This window comes from Hemiscyllium ocellatum, chromosome 7, assembly GCF_020745735.1.
Source record: "Hemiscyllium ocellatum isolate sHemOce1 chromosome 7, sHemOce1.pat.X.cur, whole genome shotgun sequence".
NCBI lineage: Eukaryota > Metazoa > Chordata > Chondrichthyes > Orectolobiformes > Hemiscylliidae > Hemiscyllium > Hemiscyllium ocellatum.
The window spans coordinates 91,001,101-91,007,100 of NC_083407.1; positions in this window are offsets into that span (position 1 = coordinate 91,001,101).

Consider the following 6,000-nt stretch of genomic DNA (forward strand, 5'->3'; position numbering starts at 1 on the left):
AGAAAGCACGGTGGATGCTGGAAATCAGAAACAAAAACAGAAATTGCTGAGCTTTTCCAGCAAATTTTATTTTTGTTTCATATGAACACATATTTCCTTATAGAAGTTTTATAACTGTGATGTACACAATCCTGCACCCTCACATACATTAAAAGGCAAATATATTAAGTTTGGTTCCTCAAAGCAAACTACTCAAATAAATTTCTCTCTCATTCTGCTTGCCTGCCCAACTTTGTCACCCAGTTGAAGATATGCACATCCCTCCCTAATGGCATTGTGGGTGTACCCAGGCCAGAAGAACTGCAGCAGTATAAGAAGAGGTACTCACCACCACCTTCCCCAGGTCAACTCAACCTGGGAAACAAACATCCCGTGAAAAAAAAATCAGAAATAATTTTAAGAAGGAAGATATACGAAAACAACTGTGAACTCTCTTTACCATCTTCTTTGTTTCTTTTTTAAAAAAGATTTACTTTGTATCTTGAATATCCAAAGTGAATTGCCACCACCTCCCTTCCTGACTTGCTCATCGGATTCCTGTCATATTCTTGAGCTCTCTATGATATTGTAAATGCATTTGTGAAGATCAACGCTGATGTTGAGAGTAATTGTATCTGTTCTCTTAGAACGAGCAAACGGAAGAACTTTTCACAAAAGCTGTTACCACAAACTAAGTTATTCCCACAACGTGATTATCTTGAAAACTCAAGCACTAAAAAAAGGCTTTATGTTCTTTTAACTTTTCAATTAATATCACCAGATTAAGCACTGTATCACAGTATGAATACTATGCATTCATAGCTCTAAGTTATAAATATCCTGTATTTCAGTCGCACACAATTTTAATGAATCCACATCTTTTTAACAATGCATTTCACTATCAAGTTTTATCCCAAATAGTAATATCAATACGTTCAGAATTTAATTTAATCATCCCATACATTACCAATTTCAGAGCATATCATCACCATGATGCAACTAATCGAAATGTTTGCGTTTCATGTGAAACTACGCTCCTAACCTCCTGCTGTCTTCCTGTTTCAGTCACTGTAAACGGTCTCTGCCCCGCACCTCACAATCACATGTCACCACCCAAATCACAACCTGCGGGGTCATACCCTCCACACTCGCCGGAAAGAAAATATCACATGCAACCGAAGGAATGTTTCAAATGGCCTTATACCTAACCACATGATGTTGAACCAATAGATTGCGAAAAAAAAAACAAGCCTGAATGAAAGAAAGAATAAACTCTGCTTCTAGGGTGACACAGAGCCGGGTGTTTGATGTATACTGTGTAACGCACCTAGGAGTCTGATTATTTTGAACTGGAAGCTTCACTACACAATGGAGCTCAGCTGGGAGTTTGATGTTCCCTGGTGCGTTTAGAGCTAGGAGCTCGATGGGATTATTTCGAGCTGATACTTTTAATCTACATAGTGTAACTCAGCTGGGAGTTTGATGTAGAGAGTGTTGTTTTGATCCGGAACTTTGCTCAGAGGACTGTTCATAGCTGGTAGTTTGGCGTACACAGTGGACTTCAGATGGAATTTGATGTACGCTGCTGTTCGGAGTCGAGAGTTTGATGTTCACTCAGCTCGGGGTTTGATTTACACAGGTTATTTAGAGCTGGGAGTTCCATGTAGACAAAGATTTTAGAGCAAGGATTTTGATGCACACAGTGTAACTCAGCTGGGAGTTTGCTGTGTCCAGTGTTGTTTGGTATACACGATATTCAGAACAGGGATTTTAATATGCACAGCGCACCTCAGCTGGGAGTTTGATGCACAGTGTTATTTCGAACTGGCAGTTTGATGTACAGAGTGGGCAGAGATTGAGTGACAGGAGATATGTGGCAGAATCAGATAGGAAGCCTGACAAGGTCCACCTGATGAAGGAGCGAAAGCTTGTGCTTCCAATTAAACCTGTCGGACTATAACCTGGTGTTGGTTGATGTATAACTTTGTACACCCCAGTCCAACAGCAGCATCTCCAAATCAATCCATTTTTTATGCTTTTCAGTAGCATGCCAGGATTCTCACAGGGTGCCAATGAAATGAGGATTGATACTTGTTAAACACTGTGTGAACACTGCAATGCACTTCATTATTACTCAGCTTCCAATCTTACCAAACTCGCCAGACAAACTAGACTGGAGGGAAACTCAAAGTCATTAACCTGGTGGATTCAGTAAACCAGTTGCTTCAAACATCCATGTTCAAAGTTTGTGAGAAGATTTGTAGCTCGGGTGCTCATTGTTGTGGTTCTGTTCGCTGAGCTGGGAGTTTTTGTTGCAAACGTTTCGTCCCCTTTCTAGGTGACATCTTCAGTGCTTGGGAGTCTCCTGTGAAGCGCTTCTGTGCTGATTCCTCCGGCATTTATACTGGTTTGAATCTGCCGCTTCCGGTTGTCCGTTGCTGTCCGCTGCAGTGGCCGGTATATAGGGTCTAGGTCGATGTGTCTGTTGATAGAATTGTGGATGAGTGCCATGCCTCTAGGAATTCCCTGGCTGTTCTCTGTTTGGCCTGCCCTATAATAGTGGTGTTGTCCCAATCGAATTCGTGTTGTTTGTCATCTGAGTGTATGGCTACTAGGGATAGCTGGTCATGTCGTTTCGTGGCTAGTTGGTGTTCATGGATGGGGGTTGTTAGCTGTCTTCCTGTTTGTCCTATGTCGTGTTTTGTGCAGTCGCACAACAGACACATTGACCTAGACCCTATATACCGGCCACTGCAGTGGACAGCAACGGACAACCAGAAGCGGCAAATTCAAATCACTATAAATGCTGGAGGAATCAGCACAGAAGCGCTTCACAGGAGGCTCCCAAGCACTGAGGATGTCACCTAGAAAGGGGATGAAACGTATGCAACAAAATCTCCCAGCTCGGCAAACAGAACCACAACAACATCCATGTTGCCTGTTCTCAAACTGAAGCCTAAGGATCGAGGTGCACGTGCTCCTCATCCATGCAAATTGGCACCTGCCAACCTATCCAGACAATCCTGGCAGTGCGCTCTGAAAGCACATTGCAGGCCACACCAGCAACGAGCTCTGAATGTTGCAGTGTGTAGAGACAGACGCCCAGTTGATTGAATGTCAGGGCTGCTCGCTTGCTTCTCTGCCTTGCCATTTAGTGCAGCCACAGGCGTTGCGCCTTGCTGCTAAGCAGCCCTCAATCTCAGAGGTGCACATCTTACAGAAAGGCAGTGTCAACCTCACGCTTGCGCCGTGCGCCAGCAACTTATCCAGCAAACGCACTGTGCTTGCAGCAAGCAGGAAACAACAACATGGAGATTTAGGCTGGTTGACCTGACCAGGAGACAGAAGCCAGTCAAGGGCTCCTGCCTCAGTCAGAAGGTGACAACATCCAAGAGCAAGCAGGGAATATGGCCACAGGCAAACGTCCAGTTGGGGTGTTCTTGAGCAGGGAGATGTGTCTGCAACTCAGGGGGAGGGTTACAGTCAGTCCGTTGTCCTTAAACCAGCAGTTCCAGGGGGTAGGCCTAACATGCTTGGAGAGATGTATAGTTACCAGTCAGGAGTTGGGGTAGTCATTGCCTTGATACTGAGCCTCAGCAGATACGTTTTCAGGACAGGCGTTTACAGACTGTGGCACAAGGGTGATGCAGGGGATAGGGGTTGGGGAACACTCACAGTCAGGAGTTGGGTGACAGTGAATGACAACACTAGGCATGGTCACCTTGTAAAGCAGGGACTGGATGGAAAGTTGCAGGCACACGTAGATGGGTTGTGTGGGGACGTGGATGAAGCATGAAGCCTGTGGGGTTAACAGGATGGGCTAGTTGGAAAGGATTAGAGTGGTACTGGAAAACAGAGCAGGTCAGGCAGCATCCAATGAGCAGGAAAATTGATGTTTTGGGCAAAAGCCATTCATCAGGAATGAGGCTGGGAGCCTCCGGGCTGGAGACATAAATGGGAGGGGCATGGGGCTGGGGAGAAGGTAGATAAGAGTGCAATAGGTGGATGGAGATGGGGATAAAGGTGATAGGTCAGAGAGGAGGGTGGAGCGGATAGGTGGAAAGGAAGATTGGCAGGTAGGACATGTAATGAGGATGGTGCTGAGCTGGTTGGTTGGAACTGGGGTCAGGGGTGGGGGGATGAGAAATGAGGAAACTGGTGAAGTCCACATTGATGCCTTGGGGTTGAAGTGTTCTGAGGCAGAAGATGAGGCGTTCATCCTCCAGGCATCGGGTGGTGAGGGAGCGGCGGTGGAGGAGATCCAGGATGTGCATGTCCTCAGCAGAGTGGGAGGGGGAATTGAAATGTTCGGCCACGGGGCAGTGTGGTTGATTGGTGTGGGTGTCCCAGAGATGTTCCCTAAAGCACTTTGCGAGAAGGCGTCCAGTCTCCCCAATGTAAAGGAGACCACATCCGGAGCAATGGATACAATAAATGACATTTGTGTATATGCAGGTGAAACTTTGATGGATGTGGAAGGTTCTTTTGGGGCCTTGGATGGAGGTGAGGGAGGAGGGGTGGGCACAGGTTTTGCAATTCTTGCGGTGGCAGGGGAGGGTGCCAGGATGGGAAGGTGGGTTGTTGGGCAGCGTGGACCTGACCAGGTAGTCATGGATGGAATGGTCTTTGCAGAAAGTGGATAAGGGTGGGGAAGGAAATATATCCCTAGTAGTGGGGTTCATTTGTAGATGGCAGAAATGTCAGATGAAACAATTTATGTGGAGATTGATGGGGTGCAAGGGGGGTTTTGTCCTTGTTGCGGTTGGAGGGGTGGGGTTTGAGGGCGGAGGTGCGGGACATGGAAGAGATGCATTGAAGGGCATCTTCAACCATATGAGAAGAGAAATTGTGGTCTTTAAAGAAGGGGGCTATCTGGTGTATTCTGTGGTGAAACTGGTCCTCCTGCAAACAGATACGGCGGAGGCGGAGGAATTAGGAATACTCTAATCTTGACTCTGATCTCCAGCATCTTCAGTCCTCACTTTCACCTAGTTGGAAAGAGATGTAGATGACTGGGATGCATAGGCATCATCAAGACTCATTGTGATGCATACATACTCTTCCCTCTGCTTCTAGATGCTGCAGTAGGCCCTCAGCACAGACAGTCTTGTCTGTGGCCATGACCTATTTTCTTTACAACATCCTGATGACTGCTTGGAGATCTGTACGTAACTCCCGTTTGGATCCTTTTTCCTTTGCAGTTGCTCAATTTGATACGCTTTCCAACTCGATAACGCTGCTTGCTATCAATTTAAATCATTTCTTACTAACAAGGCCACCCTACAGCCTCTGCCCACCTACCTGCCCTTTCAATAGGACCTGCATCCTTGGATACTTCGGTTCCAGCCCTAATTCCATTGCAGTCACATCTCTGTGACACCCATAACATTGTACCCACCAATTTCAATCTGCGCTACAGGCTCATTTACCTTGGTTCATATACTGAATGCATTTAAGTACACCCCACTCCCACCCACTCCTATGATAGTGCAATACCTTGTGGTGCCTTTCCCATGATACCATCCGATGCAAGCACAGGAGGTAGTCTGTTATCGTTTCTCCCTATCCCATGTCCTAACTAGGTCAAACAGTGATACACATGTACTTCATTTCATTTAGTGCACTACATTCACTGTTCCCAATGCTCCTCTGCTTTGGAGATGCTTAATGTAAATTGGGTCTTGTCTTTGTGGAAAGCCTCAATTCTCTCAAAATTGCAATTGTGAGCTTTCTTTGGCCTCTCATTTCAATTCTCTATCAACTCACTCTCTGACATCTCCATACGCTATTCCAGTGAAGCTCAGTGGAAGCCTCAGGCCCAGAATCTCATCTTTTGGAGTTTTCTTTTTTTTTGTTTCTGAACACAGTTGTTGGTGGCAATTCTGTGTTCACATTTGCACAGCCTCTCACCACCTCGTGTCTTTTTACTCTCCCTGTGGCCACCTACATTTTGCTTAAAAAAGACGATTCCCTCTCTCAGTCACCATGCTGAAATATTAAGGAGCAGGAAAATCAACATTT